Source organism: Mesoplodon mirus, assembly GCF_964341445.2.
Source record: "Mesoplodon mirus genome assembly, chromosome: 6".
NCBI lineage: Eukaryota > Metazoa > Chordata > Mammalia > Artiodactyla > Ziphiidae > Mesoplodon > Mesoplodon mirus.
The window spans coordinates 91,185,780-91,211,508 of record NC_138982.1 but is presented as its reverse complement, the minus strand read 5'-3'; the positions used below and the strand labels follow the sequence as shown (position 1 = coordinate 91,211,508).

The following is a 25,729-nucleotide window of genomic DNA, read 5'->3' as shown; positions in this document are numbered from 1 at the left end:
ACTTAAAATGGTTAAAATGGCAAATTTTATGTTATATCTATTTTTGCCATAATAACACATTAAAAAAAGAAAAAAAGGGAAGCTATTGGACTTCCCTGGCAGTCCAGTGGTTAAGACTCTGTGCTTCCAATGCAGGGGGCATGGGTTCAATCCCTGGTCAGGGAACTAAGATCCCACGTGCCATGTGGTGCCGCTAGAAAAAAAAAAAAAAAAAAGGAAATCCATTAACAAGTTTACAATAGGCTGTGTAGGAGTGTGGGGCGTGACATGATCAAATTTAGGTTTTGCAAAGATCACTTTGGTTTTAGGGTTTTAGTATAGAGGAAGGATTGAATGAGTTCCAGGATATATGTGAGGAGACCAGTTAGATTTGCAGTGGGGGTGGACAGAAGTGGACAGATTTGAGATGTACAAATTTTATTTTTTATTTATATGAAGTTTGGCTTGGTGATTGGGTGAGAAGTAGGGAGGTAATAAAGATGTCAGGCTAGGGAATGCTGGAATAAGTCCAACTTTGAGTATGATGCATTGTGTGATGTCCATGGAGTGATATCAAGTAGAGAGTTTGCCATATGAGTCTGGAGCCCAATGGAAATGTATAGACTAGAGATATAAAACAAAGACTTGAATCTCTCTTCTAAAAAGTGTGATATTGTTGAGGCCACAAGACGAGACAATATGGACAAGTTAGGAAAAAATACAAAATTATAGTTGATTAAATACCAAAATGTTTGGTATCCAATAATAATTTTTTAAAACTATGGAAATATAGAAAAGGAAAAGACAAATGTAGTCCAGAATTAGTAGAATATATTACTAGAGGGATGGAATTAGCGGTCCCTGGGAAGATAGGCAAGATTTGGTTTATCTGAGAGAAGGCACAAATTTCAACAGGGCCAGTGGTGGAAAAGCTGTACTAATTAGTGAGAGACTTAAAAGGCTCAGCAAATATAGAACTAAAGAAACAACTGGGGCTATGATAGATGGCAAAACACAGTTATACATCACCACCCACTGGGCACTTCAGACCATGGACTTAAGTCCAGAGAAGGCCAGGTGTGCTGGCCTCTCACCCCAGTGCCTCTGAAGCAGCCTGGCTTCCTAGCAGGACTCCAGCTCTCCTGCTGAACCTCTGTTCTGAGAGCCAACCCTCACGCCCAACTTGGCGCTAAGAGCCTCACCACTCTGCAGAGCACTCTTGCTGCTCCCTGTAGGTGAGGCCACCTGGCCTTGGGAAAGAGCCACTAAAGACCCAGGGCTATCAATGACTGCCACAGAATCAGCTAATGGAGGTGAGCCAATGGGAAAGCAATGTTCAAAGAGGAGCATCACTCTGGGGCTCGGAGCACAGCGGATCCCTTTCAAGCACAGTGATTCATAATACATCCCTACTTCTGAATCAGTGTGCAGGTTATAATCCTAGATCCATTGCATGGAACTTGGCATAACGAAGGTCTGATGCAGTGTAAAAGGTTTAGTGCCTCTATCCATACCTACCTATTAAGACTTATGGTTTTGAGATGGGAAAATGCACCAAATCAGATGAAATTTCAAAAAGGAAGAAAATATCCATTGTTGAAGAAACTGTGAAACAAGCACCATATATATATATATATATTTTTTTTAAGCAATTTGGCAGTATAGTAAATTTTTCTTAAAATTGGCACATTCTATCTCAAGGAAATGATCCTTAAGAAATAATCTAAAACACAAAAATAAGTTTTATGCACAAAGATGTTCATTATAGAATTATTTAAAATAGTAAGAAGTTGGGAAAATCTTAATGTTCAGCAATTAGGGAGTGGTTAAGTGAATTAAGACATTACCATGCATTATAATACTAGTCACCAAAAATATTTTCATAAAGATTTATTATTTTTATTTGTTAAAAATGTTTATATTTAGCATTAAGGCACAAAACCAAAGCAGGAAAACTGTATATAGAATGTGAGTTTAAATATGTTAAGAAGAAAAAAAGACAATGGTTAAACAACAAAATAAATAGTAAGTTATCTCTGTGGTTCATGGAATTACAAGTGACTTTTTAAATCTCCAGCAGGACTTTACAGATTTTCTGCAATGAGCAGATATTTATTTTGTCATTGTAAATAAATAAACATCTAATTAGAAAAAGCAGAAAACAAAAATGGGAGGGTAAATTAGAAACTATGATTGAATTATCTTACTTATATGGGATTCAGAATTATGCTACAATTTGTCCTGTCTGTTGACCACAAACACTGCCTTTCTTCTACGCAAAGTCATCCCCTTTCATCCCATATCAAGTCAGTGGAATACCACTGTCAGAGAAAGTCCCAGGGCAGGCAATCGTTTTATGCTTGTCCTCAGGGAAGCTGGCTGGCCTGGGTTTGGGAGGAAGCCTTCCCGCCTCATGAGTGTCAAACTGATTTCAGCATGGTCCCTGTGCTATCACACCTAGTGTTGCAAGGTGCAAGGTCAGCGGGGGCAGCCTAGACTGACAGCTGGTGCGTTGGGCTTTACCAACCTTGCTGAGTGGCTAGCCAGCTTGAAAAGGCAACAGGAAGCAGATGGCCAGCAGTCCCTTCTTTTGCTGGCCTGTGAGAACCATCTGGAGAAAAGGAAATTGATCCGCCCCCTGGAGAGGAAGGTGCCAGTAATAAATAAGTCTGATCCTCACATTTTACAATGTACAGTGTCCAGGGAGGAACTCAGGAATACCTGCTTCAGGAGCTGATGGGAAAACAATCCCAAGCATCACAACTCATAGGATATATATGGCAACCTTACTGGAGGGAGCAGCTCTCTGTGGGCCAGGAGCCCACAAGCCTCCACAACCTCACTAAAACAATCAGTGACTCACGGTGGCATCGTGAATGCCAGTGAAGCAGACGCAGAGGATGCAGATAGTTCTTTCTTCTCCCAGGACCGCAGGCTGGACCATGACCACGCTATGTGGGATTCTCCATCCCCCTGCATTTGCCTCTCAGTCTCCAAGTTCTCCAGCTGCCCTCCATGCTGCTGACTTAAAGTAGGTTCAGCAAGGAACCATTTGCAGCCTCAGAACAGTCACTCCAAGTGGCTTCAGATGCTTTCCCTTTGATTTAAATTTCTGGCTCTCCACATGGAGGCTATAATCCCCAGTCCTTTAGTGGTGGGAGTACCTGTGTGCTGGAAGTTGAAATGTAAATAAAGGGGTGCTCAAGTGACGGCCAGAGGAACAGAGAGAAAGAGGTGAAATGAGATACTCAGTCTCCTGTTTCTGAGGGTCAATGTGATGTTCCTTCCTTGTGCTTTCCTGCAACTCTGTAGCCCACAGATGGCCAGGTAGACACCGCTCCCTGGTTAAGGGCCTCCCAAGCCTCTTAGCCACCACCATGCACAGCCCAGTGTAAGCCCATATAGTAACTCTGGGCAAACAGAAAAAATACTCCCTCCAGGCTGATGCAGCCCCTCTCCAGGGCACATGATATGGGGGGGAGGAAACAAGGCCTGAATTTCAGACCTCAGTCATCCCTCTGGTTGTGTTAACACAGTGACCAACCAGCACAACCATATGCAGAGACCCTGCCTGTGAGGTTTAGCCAGACTGTCTTCATCACCAACACAAAAATAGGGCCCAAATTTTATCATTGGCATAAACTGCTATTCACTCAAGGACCTCAAAAACCATGGTTTAATAATGCATGCATGCATGCATTCACTTATTCAAAAAATAATTATCAAGGACTTACTCTGTGCTAGATGTCAAGATAAAATGTTGAGTGAGCCATGATCTCTACCTATAAAGTCTTCCATATGGTAAGGGAAATAGAAGTAAAAAAAAAAAATTAAAATACACATGTATATGTATATATCATACATATATATATATATGTATCTCACATATTTGAGATACATAACAAGTGTTTGATAAGCATGGGAGGAAAAACTTCTGCAAGTTAGGGGAAAAGTAAAGGCATTTTAGTTGATTTTTAAAGCTATGGGTTAGACTTTGCCTTTCTATCAGAAACCTTACATTTATGGGGGGTTGGAAACAAACCCAGCTCAAAATCTACATTTTGCAGCTTCTCAAGTAACTCTGCATGGCCATGTGACAAAGTTCTATACAATGAGATGTAAGAATATGATGTGAGACTTCCAAGAAGTTTCCTTAAAGGGAAAGGAAGGAATATTTCTTCTTCTTGATGTCAGTTTGGAACTCAAATGTGATCATTAGAGCTCTGGAAGCCACCTTGGGTTCTGAGCATATTTAAGAAGTATGGAAGCAATTGCTGACAATGGTAAGACAGAAAGAGAGGAGTCTGGGGCTGAGATAATTGTGGGGCTGCCACACCATCCTCGGACTGCCTATCTCTCAACTTCTTTTATGTGAAAGGAATTCAAATTTATTTCTTGTGTGAGCCACTTATAACTTTTTTTTCCTGTCCCATAAGTCCAAATTTAATTCTAACGACATAGAGACTTAAAAGGGCATGTTGTGTTTTTTAAAATGACATAATGTTCATAATGGTTAGCAAGAGTGGATAAGGAGTATAGTAAAAAAAAATATAGATAGGTATTCTAGAAGTAGTTCAATTAGATTTGGGATGTCACTTGAAGGAATTTGGATGTCTTTGCATACAAAAGGGACATAAGCATAATTGTTTCTTTGGAAACTGTATAAAATGAAGGTGGATTAGAGAGGGGAGAAATCTGTGGCAAGGAAATCATTTAGAAAACTGTTGCTAGAGTTCAGGTGACAGATAAAAAAGGGTACGGGAAGGTAGAAGCAATAAGGATGGAAAGGATGTGACCAGTTCAGAAGATAGTTCTGAGGTAGAATTAAAACACTTGCCCTCCCGACGGATAAGGAGGATGGAGTTCATGATTCCATCTTGGCGGATGGTCATAGCATTAGCTAGAACAGGGACGCAGTAGGAGAAATAGATCAGGAGGCAGGTTCTAGTCAAGCTCCCCTATTAACTATTTGTCCTATGATGTTAGGCAAGTCACTTAACTACACTACCTCCAAGAGTTAAAGTCAAAGAAGTAACAAAATGGGCACTGTGATGAGGTAAAGACAGGAAGTGAAGCCTAAGGGTTTCCCTGGGCTTCTTAAGGTGACTGGTAAAGTGTCTTTTCTGATGGCTTGCTAGGTTACAAAAGCAGAGGATGAGGTATCATGGAAAGCTGCACAGACATCAGGGAGCTAAATTTTCTTTTGTGTTAAAGAAACATCCACTTTCTACCAGATCTTTTTGTTTCTACCCTGATTTGAAATTCAGCTTATGAGAACAGAACAAAAGAGAACTGACTTGAGGGATTGCTAGGAATTCAGTTCTGTTGAATGGTCTTCCTAAGAAAGATGTACTATTTTTCATTTTTATTTAGAATAAACCCAATACCCTTGTCCATAGATGAATTATGACCTCTAACAGTCACTTAGAGTGTGGTGCTGCAAGAGAAATACCCGTCTAGTGTTTCCCCAATTGGTTTCCGCCTTTTTTTTTTTTTTTTTTTTTTTAGTAAGCCCATTCCATCATCCCATTCAGCCTAATTCCTATTGCTGGCTGTGTTCTGCAATCAGTTCTCAACTCACAATGAAATTTTCATCAGCTGAGCCATTGCAGTTGAATGGAGGTAGTTGTGTCTCCAGGAAGTGGACAAGATGACCTAATCGGACTTTTTCATTTCTATTTCCAGGGATGCCATGAATACAACGCAGCCTGCAGCATGCTCAGCATTGTGAAAGAACTGAACTTTTATATCTTTAAAATAATCAGGACTCATTAGAAGCAGAATAGTGTAAATTAGTGACACTATCACTGGAAGTTAGAACATGAACGTTTTATTCCTAGCTTTATTACTGATTTACCACGAGACCTTGATTGACATGCTGCATTTTCCTCGGCCTTATTTTCTGTACCTGGAGAATCTGAGCCTACTTTCATTCTGTACCTTCTGATTATTGGCACTATCAGAGATGAATGGGAGTACAGATAATCAGAAGTCATTTTCGGGACTTCCCTGGTGGCGTAGTGGTTGAGAATCCACCTGCCAATGCAGAGGACACAGGTTTGAGCCCTCGCCCGGGAAGATCCCACATGCCCCGGGGCAACTAAGCCCATGCGCCACAACTACTGAGCCTGCGTGCCACAACTGCTGAAGCCCGCGTGCCTAGAGCTCGTGCTCTGCAACAAGAGAAGCCACCGCAATGAGAAGCCCCTGCACCGCAACGAAGAGTAGGCCCCACTCACCGCAACTAGAGAAAGCCCACGTGCAGCAACAAAGACCCAAAGCAGCCAAAAATAAATAATTAATAAATAAATAAATTTATTTTAAAAAATGTCATTTTCATTTGGCTTAAGAATTATTAATTTATGTCTGTGAAACTGACTTTTGGGGAAGTCACACTTCTTGAAATCAGAAAATAAAGCCACACTGTAAAAACCGATTTAGGAAAAATTAGAATATATATATATAGAGAGATATAGATATATCTCCATATATCTATATCTATCTATCTAGCTTTTGTATCTCATCTACCTCCCTCCCTCCCTCCCTTCCTCCCTTCCTTCCTTCCTTCCTTCCTTCCCTACCTGAAGTAAATTTGTCCTTCCTCTTTCTTTCCAAACAAGCATTCTAGATCTCACCTTGTCTAGAGGCTGGAAAAGAAATGAGTTAGCTTTTAAGAATGGAAGTTGAAACCTCCTGTACTTTAAACACTCATGTTTATAATATCTGTTGCCAAGTAAGATAGCCTGTAAAACAAACTGGATCAGATTACAAGCACCAAGTCCAGGGTCAGAAAAATCCATGCACACTGATTTCAGAGGCTTCCTGCTTTGAATAGTCTCCAGGTAAGTAGCCAGAATGGGTTTCCATGACTGACTGGTCACAGGCTTTCAACCAGTAATCCCCGAAAAGTTGGAGAAGAAACATGGCCATATAGCCACATGCTGTGGCCTTCCTTGAGGGGGTAATCTGTCAAACTGTTAATGGTTTAGCAATTAGGGAATACTCTTCAGTGTCCTCTAGTCATCACTAACCTCAAAGAAAGTTTTTAATTTGATGTTATTGGGACTATCAGATATATTTTTCAGGAACTGTGAACTTTATGCTGTGTCTTTACTTGCCCATCATAATTAATAAACGTTTGTCAGCATTAATACTTATCAGGGAACATCCAAAGCCTTGCCCTTCCTAACTTTAAGAAGTCTTTGCTCTAGTTTTTCCAGAATCCTGTAAAAAATGATTATGTCATCTAAATATATAAATGCCTCTAGGTAGTTTACCCCCCCAATTACCTTCTCCATTAAACTCTGAAAACTGGCAGAGGCCCTGGAAACACTTTTGGGCACCCTTTCAAATTGATACCCCACCCCATTTCATACACAGGTCAGATGAAGTAGATTTTTCTCTTGATCCTCCTTAGCCCTGGGTATTTGATCATTCTTACTCTTCAAGTCCAGCTATGACCTCCAATGTCTCCCTGGCAGACAGTACAAGGTGGCTCAAACTCCAGGGACAGAATACTAGTTTATTTTAGTGCATGATTACTTAGAATGCCATAGTCCATGGAATTATACTTGGTCAGGTTCCTTTCATACCACCATGCTAGACCATACCTAAAGCTCTGGGATTTGGATATAATGCTGTTGATGAATAACTCTTTAGTATGCTCACATATGTCTTCAACTTCAGAACTTGCAATCGATCTAGAATGCCTCTGGAAAGTGAGTGGATCATTTTTATCCTATTATTTGTTGTCTCTCTGAACATAACATATTTCTCATTCCTAGAAGAACAACTGCTGGTGTCTTAAAATTTTTTCTTCCTGGTCTCTTGTTCCCTTCATCAGGTACTGAGATGTCTGAAAAATCCAAACATTTTAACTTTCATTTGGGAAGCACTATGGATGCAACTCTAGTTAGAAAAGCAAGGGTTTTACGGTGTACATCTCTGTTTGGCCAATATGCCCACTCTCTCTTTTCTGAGGCAGCAGCAAATAAATATGAGGAGAAAAGCACATCTAAATATGAAGGTCAGCCTGTGCTGACACTGCTGGACCTGCCCGTAGAGAAAACTGGAATTTGTTCTCATAAGTAATGACACACTCCACAGGCCTCCCAGATTGGTGCATATAATGCTAGATTATCTACCTGCTAAATGACCCCATAGCCACTGAGAGAAATTCTAGTCTAAAATTAAAAATAAACAAAAGCTAAGAATAATTCTCCAAACTTAAGACAGGCAGGCTCAAAACCAACTACCTCTGCATTGTGGGATGGCATCAATATTCCCCCTTAGGGCTGGATTCAGGTTTTTAGTGGCTTCAAACTGATGCAATTTAGGATCTCTCTTTAAGAGAAAAAATACAAAATTACATATGCAATATTTCATACAAGGATGTTGGCCGGGGAGAACAAAGATGAATATTTTAAGATATTTTCTCCCTACTCTTAAGCATCAAACAGGAAATCCCTCATCTTCTCTCAAGAACTGTGCTCCTTAGTTATCCCTTCTCTCTTCTACAATCAACCAACCTTTCCTCCCTGCTGAATCATTCCTCTTATGCAAAGATGTGCTATTATCATTCATCCTTAAAAGCATCACCATAAGAGCCTATTAACAATTCTCAGGAAATAAAAATAGAATCTGGGTAATAAAATGAACTCTAACCTTTTTCTTTGTCTTAGTCTAGTTTCACTTGTTCATAGGGTACCACACGCAGAGGTCCTGCACCCGGCACCTCAGACCAGAGTTCCTGGTGCGAAATGGCTGCAACTGACGCTTCAGCTCTTCAGGCCGTTTGCAGAGATGCTGCATCTGGCACCTCAGTCTGGAGCACTGTGAGCAACAAAACTGCACCCCATCTATAAGAACTCTGCCTCCCTCCCTCCCCTCCCTGCAGACAAGAACTCTATAAAGCAGCCATGCTCCTCATGCCCTTTCAGGGAGAGCATGTACTCTAGAGTACGAGCTCACACCACTCGATTCTTTGATCAAAGAATGAAGGCTTCCTTTGCTTCTAAACTGAACTTGGTCTTGTTTTATTGGCTCAAATGACACCAGGCAGAAGTAGTCTTGTTGGGCACCTGTAGGAGGGTTGGTAACAAACTTTTGGCAACCACAAAGGGATAGATCATGGCCTTTTTGCCTACACCTATTCACTGGGCTCGCCAGCCTCCAGGGTTCAACAGTCGCATTCTCCATAGTCACTTTTGGTTTGGTAAAGCTAAGTGGCCAGACCTGTGAGCCAAGAGGCAAGACCAGGAAAAGGCCAGTTATTAAAGATCGCTAGGCAAAATGGAATAAGGATGCTCAATCTGAGTTCAAGGAAAGGCACTGAAGATGCCTGAGTGTAACAGGGTCCCAAGGTAGGTATGTGACAGTGGCTTGACCTCTTTCAGTCAGTGCCAGTTTTTCTGAAGTGGGCTGGGGAGCTCTGTGAGCCACTCACAAGACCAGGAACCCCATTATTAAGAAGCTGTGAGCTGCTGGCAAGAACAGGAAATAGCCACTGTGCAACCTCTCCTTCCCTTTCTGCTTGTGAGGTGAATCTTGGGTGATTCTTTATCAACTGAAGTTCCAAGGGCTCTCCTCCCAGTACCAGCAGAGAATTCCAGCTGCCCAGCAATATGGTGAGTATCCTGTTGGGAATCCCACGTGCTTTTAGCTCTCACCAAGCAGGAAGTCTGCAAACTCCTCCTTTTCTGCAGAAAGGACAAAAGAGAAGACCACCATCTCAGACAGCTGTGCCACTCCCTAATGCACCAAGTTGGTCAGGAACTAATGTGGCTAACCTGTTCTGGCCCAGAGGCAGTCCCATCTAAACTCTTGTGGGATATTCTGACTGAGGAAAGACTAAATACAAATTCAAGGGGGAGGAGTCTGACATAGCCTATTGCAGGGAGCTCCGTGACCTGGCGGTACCGAACCGCCCCCCTCGAACATGATCTAACTGATGTTTAAATTGATAGGCTCCTGGATCAGAACTGACCTTTAAATGGTAGCAATAAAAAAAGCTTTGTGAGGAGTTGACCCACACCCAATCCTAACTTGCAAAGGAAGGAAAGCTGAAATTGAAGGTCTGAGGCCATCAATCTTGTGGCATATCTTAGACAGAAAAAATCAGCACATTAGCCAAGAAAAGGATTACTGACCAAAAGTGAAGGAAAAGGGCTAACGGGACTTATGTGAGATTGATTCATTTCAAGGAATTGGCTGACTGGCTCATGCAACTACAGAGGCTAACAAATCCCAAGATCTGTAAGGAGAATGAAGACGATTAAGAAATGGTTTATAATCCACCTTCCATGGAGGAAAGACAATCTGGATACAGTTGTGGAGAGCAGGCATCTTCTTGGACACACTCAGATTGGTTCAAGGTGGCAGAGTAGAAGGATGTGCGCTCACTCCCTCTTGCGAGAGCACCAGAATCACAACTAACGGCTGAACAATCATGGACAGGAAGACACTGGAACTCACCAAAAAAGATACTCCACATCCAAAGACAAAGGAGAAGCCTCAATGAGATGGTAGGAGGGGCACAATCACAATAAAATCAAATCCCATAAACGCTGGGTGGGTGACTCACAAACTGGAGAACAATTATACCACAGAGGTCCACCCACTGGAGGGAAGGTTCTGAGCCCCACGTCAGGCTTCCCAACCTGGGGGTCTGGCAACGAGAGGAGAAATTCCCAGAGATTCAGTCTTTGAAGGCTAGTGGGATTTGATTGCAGGACTTTGACAGGACTGGGGAAAAAAGAGACTCCACTCTTGGAGGGCAAACACAAAGTAATGTGCACATCAGGACCTAGGGGGAAGGAGTAGTGACCCCACAGGAGACTGAACCAGACCTAAATGCTAGTGTTGGAGGGTCTCCTGCAGAGACGGGGGGTGGCTGTGGCTCACCACGGGGACAAGGACACTGGCAGCAGAAGTTCTGGGAAGTACTCCTTGGCATGAGCCCTCCCAGAGTCTGCCAAAGAGGCTGTAGGCTCCAGTGCTGGGTCACTTCAGGCCAAACAACCAACAAGGAGGGAACTCACTCCCAACCATCAGCAGAGAAGGAAATTAAAGTTTGACTGAGCTGTGCCCACCAGAGCAACACCAAGCTCTACCCACCACCAGTCCCTCCCATCAGGAAGCTTGCACAGACTCTTAGAGGGCCTCATCCACCAGAGAGAAGACAGCAGAAGCAAGAAGAACTACAATCCTACAGCCTGTGGAATGAAAACCACATTCATAGAAAGATGGACAAAATGAACAGGGAGAGGACTATGTACCAGATGAAGGAACAAGATAAAACCCCAGAAAAAAAACTAAATGAAGTGGAGATAGGCAACCTTCCAGAAAAAGAATGCAGAATAATTATAGTGAAGATGATCCAGGACCTTGGAAAAAGAATGGAGGCAAAGATCAAGAAGATGCAAGAAATGTTTAATAAAGACCTAGAAGATTTAAATAACAAACATCTAGAATAATTAAAGAACAAATAAACAGAGATGAACAATACAATAACTGAAATGAAAAATACACTAGAAGGAATCAATAGTAGAATAACTTAGGCAGAAGAACAGATAAGGGACCTGGAAGACAGAATGGTGGAATTCACTGCAGCAGAACAGAATAAAGAAAAAAGAATGAAAAGAAATGAAGACAGCCTAAGAGACTTCTGGGACAACATTAAACACAACAACATTTGCACTCTAGGGGTCCCAGAAGGAGAAGAGAGAGAGAAAGGAACCAAGAAATATTTGAAGAGTTTATAGTCAAAAACTTCCCTAACGAGGGAAAGGTAATAGCCACCCAAGTCCAGGAAGCGCAGAGAGTCCCAGGCAGGATAAACCCAAGGAGAAACATGCCAAGAAACAGAGTACGCAAACTGACAAAAATTAAAGACAAAGAAAAATTATTAAAAGCAACATGGGAAAATAACAAATAACATACAAGGGAACTCGCATAAGGTTAACAGCTGATTTCTCAGCAGGAATTCTACATGCCAGAAAGGAGTGACACAATATATTTAAAGTGATGAAAGGGAAGCAATTACAAACAAGATTACTTGACCCAGCAAGGATCTCATTCAGATTTGATGGAGAAATCAAAAGCTTTACAGACAAGTAAAAGCTAAGGGAATTCATCACCACCAAACCAGCTCTACAACAAATGATAAAGGAACTTTCTAAGTGGGAAACACAAGAGAAGAAAAGGACCTACAAAAACAAATCCAAAACAATTAAGAAAATGGTCATAGGAACATACATATCAATAATTACTTTAAATGTGAATGGATTAATGCTCCAAGCAAAAGACACAGGCTCTCTGAATGGATACAGAAACAAGTCCCATATATACATTGTCTACAAGAGACCCACTTCAGACCTAGGGACACATACAGACTGAAGGTAAGGGGATGGAAAAAGATATTCTATGCAAATGGAGATCCAAAGAAAGCTGGAGTAGCAATACTCATATCAGATAAAATAGACTTTAAAATAAAGAATGTTATAAGAGACAAGGAAGGACACTACATAATGATCAAGGGGTCAGTCTAAGAAGAAGATATAACAATTATAAATACATATGCACCCAACATAACAGCACTTCATACATAAGGCGAATGCTAACAGCTATAAAAGAGGAAATTGATAGTAACACAATAATAGTGGGGGACTTTAACACCTCACTTACACCAATGGACAGATCATCCTAACAGAAAATAAATGAGGAAACACAAGCTTTAAATGACACAATAGACCAGACAGACATAATTGATATTTATAGGACATTCCATCCAAAAGCAGCAGATTACACTTTCTACTCAAGTGCATAAGGAACATTTTCCAGGATAGATCACATCTTGGGTCACAAATCAAGTCTTGGTAAATTTAAGAAAACTGAAATCGTATCAAGCATCTATTCTGACCACACTGCTATGAGATTAGAAATCAATTACAGGGAAAAAAAACCGTAAAAAACACAAACACTTGGAGACTAACCAACACAGTACTAAATAACCAAGAGATCTCTGAAGAAATCAAAGACGAAATCAAAAAATACATAAGAGACAAATGAAAACAAAAACACGATTATCCAAAGCCTATGGGATGAAGCAAAAGCAGTTCTAAGAGGTAAGTTTATAGCAATACAATCCTACCTCAATAAACAAGGAACATCTCAAGTAAACAACCTAACCTTACACCTAAAGGAACTAGAGAAAGAACAAACAAAACCCAAAGTTTGTATAAGGAAAGAAATCATAAAGATCAGAGCAGAAATAAAAGAAATAGAAACAAAGAAAACAATAGCAGAGATCAACAAAACTAAAAGCTAGTTCTTTGAGAAGAGAAACAAAATTGATGAACCTTTAGCCAGACTCATCAAGAAGAAGAGGGAGAGGATTCAAATCAATAAAATTAGAATTGAAAAAGGGGAAGTTACAATGGATACCACAGAAATACAAAGCATCATAAGAGACTACTAGAAGCAACTCTATGCCAATAAAATGGACAACCCCAAAGAAACGGACCAATTCTTAGAAAGGTATAACCTTCCAAGACTGAACAAGGAAGAAACAGAAAATATGAACAGACCAATCACAAGCACTGAAATTGAAACTATGATTAAAAATCTTCCAACAAACAAAAGTCCAGGACCAGATGGCTTCACAGGTGAATTCTGTCAAACATTTAGAGAAGAGCTAACACCCATCCTTCACAAACTCTTCCAAAAAATTGCAGAGGAAGGAACACTCACAAACTCATTCTACGAAGCCACCATCAACCTGATACCAAAACCAGACAAAGACACCACAAAAAAAGAAAACTACAGACCAATATCACTGTGAATCTAGATGCAAAAATCCTCAACAAAATCCTAGCAAAGAGAATCCAACAACACATTAAAAGGAGCACACACCATGATCAAGTGGGATTTATCCCAGGGATGCAAGGATTCTTCAATACATGCAAATCAATCAATGTGATACACAATATTAACAAACTGAAGAATAAAAACCATAGGATCATCTCAGTAGATGCAGAAGAAGCTTTTGACAAAATTCAACACCAATTTATGAGAAAAACTCTCCAAAAGTGGGCATAGAGGGAAGCTAGTTCAACATAATAAAGGCCATACATGACAAACCCACAGCAAATATCATTCTCAATGGTGAAAAACTGAAATCATTTCCTCTAAGATCAGGAAAAAGACAAGGATGTCCACTCTCACCACTATTATTCAACATAGTTTTGGAAGTCCTGGTCACGGAAATCAGAGAAGAAAAAGAAATAAAACGAATACAAATTAGAAAAGAAAAAGTAAAACTGTCACTCTCTGTAGATGACATGATACTATACATAGAGAATCCTAAACATGCCACCAGAAAACTACTAGAGCTAATCAACGAATTTGGAATGAAGTTGCAGGATACAAAAATAATGCATTGAAATCTCTTGCATTCCTATACACTAACAATGAAAGATCAGAAAGATAAATTAAGGAAACAATCCCATTCACCACTGCAACTAAAAAAATAAAATACCTAGGAATAAACCTACCTAAGGAGGTAAAAACCTGTACTCAGAAAACTATAAGACACTGATGAAAGAAATCAAAGATGACACAAACAGATGGAGAGATATACCATGTTCTTAGATTGGAAGAATCAACATTGTGAAAATGACTATACTACCCAAAGCAATCTACAGATTCAAAGCAATCCCTATCAAACTACCAACGGCATTTTTCACAGAACTAGAACAAAAAATCTTAAAATTTTTATGGAGACACAAAAGACCCTGAATAGCCAAAGCAATCTTGAGGGAAAAAAAGGAGCTGGAGGAATCAGACTCCCTGACTTCAGACTATACTACAAAGCTATAGTAATCAAGACAATATGGTACTGGCACAAAAACAGAAATATAGATCAATGGAACAGGATAGAAAACCCAGAGAGAAACCCACACACCTATGGTCAACTAATCTATGACAAAGGAGGCAAGGATAGGCAATGCAGAAAAGACAGTCTCTTCAGTAAGTGGTGCTGGGAAAACTGGACAGCCACATGTAAAAGAATGAAAATAGAACATTCCCTAACACCATACACAAAAATAAACTCAAAATCGATTAAAGACCTAAATGTAAGACCAGACACAATAAAACTCTTAAAGGAAAACATAGGAAGAACACTCTTTGACATAAATCACAGCAAGATCTTTTTTGACCCACCTCCTAGAGGAGTGAAAATAAAAACAAAAATAAACAAATGGGACCTAATGAAACTTAAAGGCTTTTGCACTGCAAAGGAAACTATAAACAAGACGAAAAGACAACCCTCAGAATGGGAGAAAATATTTGCAAATGAATCAATGGACAAAGGATTAACCTCCAAAATACATAAACAGCTCATGCAGGTCAATATTAAAAAAACAAACAACCCAGTCAAAAAATGGGCAGAAGGGCTTCCCTGGTGGTGCAGTGGTTGAGAGTCCGCCTGCCGATGCAGGGGACACGGGTTCGTGCCCCAGTCCAGGAGGATCCCACATGCCGCGGAGCGGCTGGGCCCGTGAGCCATGGTCGCTGAGGTTGTGCGTCCGGAGCCTGTGCTCCACAATGGGAGACGCCACAACAGTGAGAGGCCCGCGTACCGCAAAAAAAAAAAAAAAAAAAAAAAAAAAAAAAAAAAAGGGCAGCGGACCTAAATAGACATTCTCCAAAGAAGATGTACAGATGGCCAAAAGGCACATGAAAAGCTGCTCAGCATCACTAATTATTAGAGAAATGCAAGTCAATATTACAATGAGGTATCATCTCACATCAGTTAGAATGGCCATCATCAGAAAATCCACGAACAACAAATGCTGGAGAGGATGTGGAGAAAAGGAAACCCTTTTGCACTGCTGGTGGGAATGTAAATTGATACAACCACTATGGAGAACAGTATGAAGGTTCCTTAAAAAACTAAAAATACAATTACCATGTGACCCAGCAATCCCACTACTGGGCATATACCCAGAGAAAACCATAATTCAAAAAGACACATGCACCCCAATGTTCATTGTAGCACTATTTACAATAGCCAGGTCATGGAAGCAACCTAAATGCCCATCAACAGACGAATGAATAAAGAAGATATGGTACATATATACAATGGAATATTACTCAGCCATAAAAAGGAATGACATTGGGTCATTTGTAGAGACGTGAATGGACCTAGAGACTGTCATACAGATGTGGAATCTAGACAAATGGTGCAGACGAACCAGTTTGCAAGGCAGAAATTCATACACAAATATAGAGAACAAACGTATGTACACCAAGGGGGGAAAGGGGGCAGGGGTGGTGGTGGTGGTGGGATGAATTGGGAGACTGAGATTGACATATATACACTAATATGTATAACATAGATAACTAATAAGAACCTGTTGTATAAAAAAATAAAATTCAAGGGCTTCCCTGGTGGCGCAGTGGTTGAGAGTCCGCCTGCCGATGCAGGGGACACAGGTTTGTGCCCCGGTCCAGGAAGATCCCACATGCCATGGAGCAGCTGGGCCCATGAGCCATGGCCACTGAGCCTGCACGTCTGGAGCCTGTGCTCCACAACGGGAGAGGCCACAACAGTGAGAGGCCCGCGTACCACAAAAAAAAAAAAAAAAATGGACCTTGCACTCAGCCCGGAGACCCTATTCACTGGGGAAAAGTAGAGAGGTCCAATAAGACCTTGAAAAGGGCCTTAGCCAAACTATGTCAGGAAACTCAAGAAAATCAGATTAAGTTACTTCTGATTGCCCTGCTCCACATGCAGTTAGCTCCAAGGAGTAAGTTGAAGTTAAGTGCATTTGAGCTCATGTATGGTAGACCCATTCCCAAACCCAAGAGAAGGGACACTTTAGCCCCCTTGAAATGGAACAACTCAAGTATGCCCTCCAGGTAGGAGAAACCATGATAGCCCCTATGGAATATGGTAACCAGGTGCTGCCTGCACCCACTGACCTGGCCCTGCACCCCTTCCAGCCAGGAGACTGGGTGAACCTAAAAACCTGGAAAACTGGCAGTCAACAAAACCAACTCACTCCTAAGTGGAATGACCTCACTTGGTGATCCTAACCACCCATTCTGCCCTGAAGTTGCAGGGATCATTCTGTGGGTATATCACACTCAAGTGAAGAGGGCTCCTGAGCCCCAACCTCTGAGAGACAACCTGGGGCGATGGAACCCCTTGACTACTTGTGTGAACCACTCTCTGTCCTGAAGCTTCTCTTCTGAAAAACAACAAAAGTGTGACCAGGGATATTTAGGCCAAGGCAGTGAGCCTCAACATCAGGGCACACTTCTGCCTATAAGCAAAAGACCTAGATACCTGCATTTTTAGGAAAAAATCTGTCATGTGACCATTATTCTCTTGTTAATATTTGAGCCATGTATCTTAAATTGTCTGGTGTCCTTTGCCTCCAAAAGGTTAGACAAATGGTGGGTGCTCAGGGGTATGAACAGCTGGTGTTAAGGCCTGGTGACAATCAAACGTATCTATAGGCAGCTGGGGAGAAGTTCTGCTCCGCTAACCAGGGTTATGGTGACTGACACCCAAAATCAGCAGGAAGAAGTTACAGAACATGGACCTTCGCCCCTCAGCGCCTCTCAAGAGTGAGGAGCAGGTCAAAAGACAGAGGAGGGATCTTTAACTGGCAATGCTCATTAACAACTCCCGGGAAATAAAAATAGAATCTGGGTAGTAAAATAAAGTCTAAGTTTTGTTTTTTCCTTTGCGCTTCGTCTAGTTTCACTTGCTCATAGGGGGCCGCTTGCAGAGACCTTGCACCCAGCACTTTGGACCACAGTTCCGCAGCAGCAGGTTGCGTGTGGAGATGCTGTGCCTGGCACTGCGATCTGGAGCATGAGCAGCACAGCTGTGCCAGCCCCGGGAGAACTCCGCCCTTTCCCTCCCTGCTGAGGGGATCCCTATAAAGCAGCCCCGCCCACGGCCTGTCGGGAAAAGTGCTAGTTCGCACCTCTTCATGCTCTGATCCAAGAATAAAGCTTTCCTTTGCTTCTGAACCGAACTTGGTCTCGTTCTATGGACTCAAACGACACTGCACAGAAGGACCCTTGTTGAGGACCGACTCGGGAAGGTTGGTAACAAAAGCAAAATGAAATAAAACATCTCCTGACCTTACAATTCCCTCCAGTTACTGTACCAACTCTCTTTTCTCCTTTACAGTAAAATATTACAAAAACTCTCTACACACATCATTTCTACTTCTTCAACTTCCATTACCTTCTCAATCTACTTCAGTCTCAACAATAACCTGAAAGTTCTTCACGCTAAGATTACCAAAAACATCCACTCCTCTGACATCATCTTACTTGACCATGTAGAAGCACTGACCCCACTGTATACTGTCTCATTCTTTTTTTTAAAATAAATTTATTTATTTTATTTTTTGGCTGTGTTGGGTCTTCGTTGCTGTGCATGGGCTTTCTCTAGTTGCAGCGAACAGGGGCTACTCTCCGCTGCAGTGAGTGGGCCTCTCACTGCGGTGGCTTCTCTTGCTGTGGAGCATGGGCTCTAGGCGTGCAGGCTTCAGTAGTTGTGTCACATGTGCTCAAGAGTTGTGGCTCGTGGGCTCTAGAGCACAGGCTCAGTAGCTGTGGCGCACAGGCTTATTTGCTCCACGGCATGCGGGATCTTCCCAGACCAGGGCTCGAACCCGTGTCCCCTGCATTGGCAGGCGGATTCTTAACCACTGTGCCACCAGGGAAGTCCTACTGTCTCAGTCTTGAATTGCTCTCCTCTTAGTTTCCCTGACATCATCTTCCAGTGTGGCCACTCTATTTCAGTCTCTTTTGCCTGCTCCTCATCTAAATGTTAGAAATTCACCTGGATCAGTTTTCGCCCCACATTTTCTTCAGGTGATCTCATCTAATTATGTAGCTTTTAAAACCATCTATGCTGACAACTCCCAAATTTATGTATCTGTTTCACACTCTGAGCCCCCACGGTTGTATATCCAACTACCTATTTGACATCTCTCAGCAATTTTACATGCATCTCAATATAGCAAAATAAAACTTGAAGATGGCATATTAAGGAGTGTAGGCAAGTTGACAAAATTCAATAAGACATTTAACAGCTTCTGATGCATTCTGACCCAGCGTTTCTCAGAATTAATATTCTAGCGTCCGTGGAATTTTGTATTAGGCTTTAGTAGATCTATTTGATTTGTTAGAATTCAATCAACACTAAACGCAGCATGGCATTTAGACTGTTAATTTCAGCCCCTCTTTAAATGGTGGATATTATTCCAAATGACCTATCATACTGAACAAAAATTGTCTTCTAAGACATTTTTTAAAGCTTCTCACTAGTGTCTAGTGAATTAGTGGTCAAATATTAAACCATAAAAACCATCCATTAGTAGCTAGGAACATACAATCCAAGATGGAATAAACTTGGTAATCTTTTTTTTTTTTTTTTTTTGCAGTATGCGGGCCTCTCACTGTTGTGGCCCCTCCCGCTGCGGAGCACAGGCTCCGGACGCGCAGGCTCAACGGCCATGGCTCACGGGCCCAGCCACTCCATGGCATGTGGGATCTTCCCGGACCGGGGCATGAACCCGTGTCCCCTGCATCAACAGGCGGACTCCCAACCACTGTGCCACCAGGGAAGCCCTTGGTAATCATTTTGACAAGGGCAAAACTGAAGTGAGAGACCTTACCTCATCCACAGAGCAAAGTGTGAGGAAGTGCGATAAAGACACTGCCCTTCAGCACTGTGCTCCACCAGACACTCGTGTCTGGGGTTGAAGAAGCGGAGCCACCAGAAGCAGCCTCACTCCATGTGGGTATCTGCAGTCGGCTGAGTTTTGAACAAGCTGGCACCCAGTCCCTACTTCAGCACGGGCACACAATCTAAAACCTGCTCTTCGGCACAGATGCACTGGCATAAAATCTGTCCTTAGGCCCAGAAACTGGGAATTTTGGCTATAGTTAGATAATGCGTCATTCCAACAAAGTGATTGAAACTGCATGGGGTGGGCAAATTTGATAAAATGCAGCAGGCAGAGCAGGAAGAATTCAGACATTTGTTGGCAACAGATCCAGAATTTTAAGGAGGAAAAAAATACTTTGTGTGGAAAATTTCTGGAAGAATGTATGCCAAACTGCTAAGAGTAGTTATCAGGAAAGGATTATTGGAAATTTTAAAAGTATATATTTCTATTATTTTGATTTTTAAAAAAAATAGATATAAGGAAAAAATACAAATAATTGGAAAGCAATTAAAAAATGCCACACCCATAACCTATTCACCAGCAATCAATTCCCAAATCTTTACTTTTAGATCTCTGGAAGGGAAATTTGGGATTTCTTCCTTGGGATAGTATATAATTTCCTTCACTGATGTAAAAAGATTCCTTTTTTCCTTTACAGAGCAAACTTCCCACAAAGTTTCAACGTGAGGCTGAATCATGCGTATAAAATAAAAGACTTTTCGTTCATCTTCAATAAAACAGAATATTCTTTAAACCAATTATTTTTACTAGGATGGAAAATGATTTCAGTAACTGAAATGTTTAGCCAAGATACTGGATAGTGCTTTTTACCTGCCATAGCAATTAAAATATCTCTAATAAAATATCACTGAGATAGAGTCCTTTATTCAGAGTCCATCAGAGAAGATCTAATTTATAGCATTGACTATAACATGTTAAAAAGTCTCTATTTGAAAACTAATTCCATGATAAATTTTAGTCATGTGGATAGAACTAGCTTCAAAGCTGTATTAATTATACATTTAAGCTCTACATACAAACTCATACATTACAGTACAGACAGAACATATAAAATATAGTCTGAACCAAATTAAAATATGCCAATTTCCTCAGCAGTTATTTGCTTTTGATATACTATAGTTATTTCAGCCCATTCTTTATAAACATTAAATTACTGCTGTGTTTTCTTAGCCATTTTGCTTCCTTAGAAAGAACTCCAGGCTCTGGTTAACTCCACGGCCTGATTTTCTACTTTCACAGAGTACAAAGCAGATATCCATCCAAGATAAATACCTTAATAAAAGGGGTGAAAATTGCTGGCAAGTTTCACCTCCTTATCCCAAAGTCTGTTCACCCCACCCACTGTAATTCCTAGTCTCACCCTCCTATTACTCTCTCTCTAGGTTTTCATCTCTGCCATCAAAGTCACAGGGCACGGGGCTTCCCTGGTGGCGTAGTGGTTGAGAGTCCGAAAGCCGATGCAGGGGACACGGGTTCGTGCCCTGGTCCGGGAAGATCCCACAAGCCGCGGAGCGGCTGGGCCCGTGAGCCATGGCCGCTGAGCCTGCGCGTCCAGAGCCTGTGCTCCGCAACGGGAGAGGGCACGGCAGTGAGAGGCCCGCATACCGCAAATAAAAAAACAAAAAACAAAAAACCTACTCTCCGTATGGGGACATGTGTATGCATATGGCTGATTTGCTTTGTTGTGCAACAGAAACTAACACAGTATTGTGAAGCAATTATACTCCAATAAAGATCTATTAAAAAAAAAAACTACTCTCAGAAATGATGTTAATTTGGGAATTCCCTGGCAGTCCAGTGGTTAGGACTCTGCTCTTCCACTGCAGGGAGTACGGGTTAGATCCTTGGTCGGGGAACTAGGATCCCACATGCCACATGGTGGGATCAAAAAAAGATGATGTTAATTTTTAATAAGTATTCATAGCCACCAAAAATATTTTTCATGAAGTTTAATCTTAGAACTTACGGGAAAAATCACAAAATCTACAATGTTTTTCAATAATTACACCTATGCTCTAATTGCAGTTTTGACTTTGCACTCAAAAAAATTTAAAAGAACATTTTTTAAATAAATTCATCTCTAATGGACAAACTAGCTGAAACGATCATTTTAAAATAAATACTATCCAAAAGCTACTCACTTTCCAACTCCTAAGTAACGTGCAATAGTTAAAAATATGAGAACCTAAGGCACAAATACCGTCATTATATTAAGATGGTCTTCTATGTAAACATGAATCAACACATGCCTGACAGACTATAATAGTCAATTTGGAAACATGGAAGTTCTTGTTTCAATGGATGAAATATGCACGCTTTTGAAAAATTCAAATGTGAGCTTTTTCTTTTTTTATCTAAGAGATTTCTTCTGATCTGAAAGGGTAGAAAAGATCAGGTTAAAAATCTGCATGAGGGCTTCCCTGGTGGCGCAGTGGTTGAGAGTCCGCCTGCTGATGCAGGGGACACGGGTTCATGCCCCGGTCCGGGAAGATCCCACATGCCACAGAGCAGCTGGGCCTGTGAGCCATGGCCGCTGAGCCTGCGCGTCCAGAGCCTGTGCTCCGCAACGGGAGAGGCCACAACAGTGAAAGGCCCGTGTATCGCAAAAAAAAAAAAAAAAAAAAAAAAATCTGCATGAAAACGTACACCAAATCTTTAAAAAGTAAAGATCACAGTTGATACAGGATGGTTTCTAGAGAGAAAGCATTTATTGTACAGCCTTGTAATTGTTTCCATTCACATGGAACAACTCCAGCTGCTTTCAAAAATCAACAAATGATAAGCAAGATGGGAAGAAACAACAGTACTTTTGTTATGTCCAACTGATAAACACTGGGCTGCAAATATATTATGCTAAGCATAATTAAGCATAGAATTAACATTATTTGTAATGCAGTGCAATAAGGCAGCTGAGACAAATGCAAAAAAAAAGGTCTCCAACACATTGCTTTGATGATCTATATTGACACTGCCAAGTTATGTATTTACAAAAAATATGGACAAAGGGTCAAATAAATAATTTTTTTCTAGATGTATGTGCATAGGCTATGACTAAAGGTCTGAAGCAATTTTCATCCTGTTATTCATCTAGTTTGATAGATCTTAACCTTCCATGAACCATGTCTCTCACAGTGTATCTAATTACCTAGAATGGATCCAAAAACAGTCCTAACCCTGCATTTTAGTAGTTAAAGCATCATAAACAAAAGATAAATCTTTTCCTTGATAAAACTTTGGAGATAAAAATTTACAAAAGAAGTCAAGAACAAATGATTGAATGTTTTTAATGTTTTAACTACCGGGCAAGCACTTGAAATATGTCATTAATTCACTCAACAAACATTTACTGAGTTCACACTCTTTGATGAGCAGGTACTCTATTTAAGTGTTGAAGACATAAAGGTTATAAGGATATCACAATCTAGTGGCAGTGACAAGTATATATAGATGCAATTTCGATACGATAAGAAATGCAGTGATAGCAGAAGGTCCTGGTGTAGAGTGGGAATAAGTGTAGGGGCGGGAGGAATGCCCAGAGACAAGGTATTTTACCTAATTTTGTGGGAGAAGAGAGTCAAGAATAGCTTCTCAGAAGAGATGATCACACTGGGCCACAAAAATGAATAACAGTTGATTTTCATCATAATCTCTATCAATCCCCGTAAGTAGGTAACATAATTATTCCCATTTTATAGATGAGGAAACAGATGCACTCTGACTTAGAGATAATAACTGGTATGACCAAGTCTACCTGATCCCAATATCATACCTTTTCTATTGTCTCTGAAGATCGAGGAATATACTCTGTATGTCTCTCCAAGTTACAGAAGTTTTTCACCATTACTTATTTCATTTAGCAATTCCAGCACACTGTTCCCTTCTTGCAATTCTCACCATGCTCAGCTAAAATAATATATAGTAATTGCTGGCTTGTATTTCTGCCATATACTCTTAGAAATTCTCATGAAAACCCAAGATATTACAGTTGTCACAGAGAAGAATAGATATGAAAATCTAAAACTGTCATTGGGAAGAATGGAAGCCCTATTAAGACTTTTATAATAAATGTCTGGAAACATTTCCTTTAATTGATCAAATAGTCTCAGATTTAATCAGAGGGAGAGGCAGTAGTCTAAAGATCATCTAGAAAAAGAGTTTATTTATTCCTCCTCAAGATGGGATACAGTAAGATTTTCTTGATCTTCTGCCTACCTCAACCCACTATAGTCTCCAATTGCAAGAGACTATGTCAGAGCTGTAGGAATTTAAGAGCCATTCTGAGTAGGAAAAACTCACACGGAACACTTCACTTCTGACACTTTCTGGTCACCAAATGTGTGGGAATTTTTCCCACACCAAGCAATTCTGTGACACCAGCTGGGCGTCCCACAATTTAACTCAACCCTGACACTATCAACCTGGAGATAGAGCCAGATCCATAGTTTACGGGCTCAGGCCCACAAGACTGCTCCCTACCCCAATTTCAACTAGCAAGTCCAGGTTGTCACCTGTGTTTCTGACCAATCAGCTATAAATCCCCAAAACCCTCACCTTGGGTTCAATTAATTTGCTAGAGTGGCTCACAGAATTAAGGAAAGCAGTATACTTGCTGTTTACTGGTTTATTATAAAAGGATATGCTAAAAGATACAGATGAACATCCAGATGAAAGAGATGTGTAGGGCAAGCTATGTGGGAAGGGGCACAGAGATTCCATGCTCTCTCCCAGAGCAATGCTCTCCTAGCACTTCCGAGTAGTCACCAACCCAGAAGATCTTCAAACCCATACTTTAGGGATTTTTATAGAGGCATTATCACCTAGGCATCATGGATCATTAACTTCATTTCTAGCCCCTCTCCTTTCTCTGGAGGAGGGCTGAAAATTCCAAGTTTCTAATCATGGCTTGATCTTTCTGGTGACCAGCTGCCATCCAGGAGCCCACCAAGAGTTACCTAATTAGAACAGAAGGCAGAGACCAATATATATATATATATTTTTCTTTTTTCCTGCTATCTCACACATCCTCATCACATACTGCCAGCAGTTCATGATACTTTATACTTAGCTATCTATGGAAGCACACTAAGATACGTCATCAACATCATCATCATCACTGAGCCATAAAATAGGAGATCTGGAGGGATCCACAGATGTGTCCATTTAACAGATATTTACTGATTATGTACTATGTGCAAGGCAACATGCTATCCACTAAGTAATTAAAGTTGAGCAAGCCATAGTGCCTGACATTAGGGGTTTGCCATCCATGGTGGGAGACAATCAGGCAGGAATATAAGTGCATGTGCTCCAGCCCGCTTATTTAACACATGTGGAAAAGAGGATAAGAAAATAAGTAGTTTATCAAACTCTGATTATGCATTGTTGGTGGGAGTGGAAGCTGATATAACCTTTTTTTGGAAGACAATTTGGAAATGCCTTTTAAATTTGCAAATGTTCTTATTCTTTAACATAGACATCCTAAACAGAAATTTATCCTTCAGATGTACTTGCAGAAATTCCAAAAATAAGTGTTTGAGAATATTAATGCAGTTTTGATTGTATTAGAGAAACACTGGGAACAATCTAAATGTCTATCAACTGATTGATTGAATGAACTATAGAATACTGTATAGCAATTTAAAAGATGAAATAGATTCAACATAATGTAAACACAAGAGGTTATTCAAGAGCTATTGGTATGTGAAAAAAACACATGGATGGTATAGTTCTATCTTTGTTTAAAAAGGAAAAAATCACCACAAGTAAATGTTTAGAAAAATAAATAGAGAAATGTATACTCAACTATAAACAGTGGTTAATACAATGGCTTCAGGTACTTTCTATCTTTTACGTTAATACTTTGTAATGCTGGATTTTTTTTCTAAATAAAAAGTGTGTTTGACTAAGCTGATGTGATTTATAAATGCTGTATCTTTCAAAAAATTTGACATTTCTAGGTTTTTACA

General features: G+C 40.7%; 1 long non-coding RNA gene across 1 annotated transcript in view; it reads right to left on the bottom strand.

Annotated features, from left to right (window-relative positions):
- Positions 1-9,616: 9,616 nt before the first annotated feature.
- Positions 9,617-25,729, bottom strand: part of LOC309806492 — a 58,432-nt gene continuing 42,319 nt past the window's right edge. Inside the window, exon 3 of the long non-coding RNA XR_014294399.1 lies at positions 9,617-9,677. This is a non-coding gene — a long non-coding RNA (uncharacterized lncRNA). The remainder of the gene's footprint in view (positions 9,678-25,729) is intronic.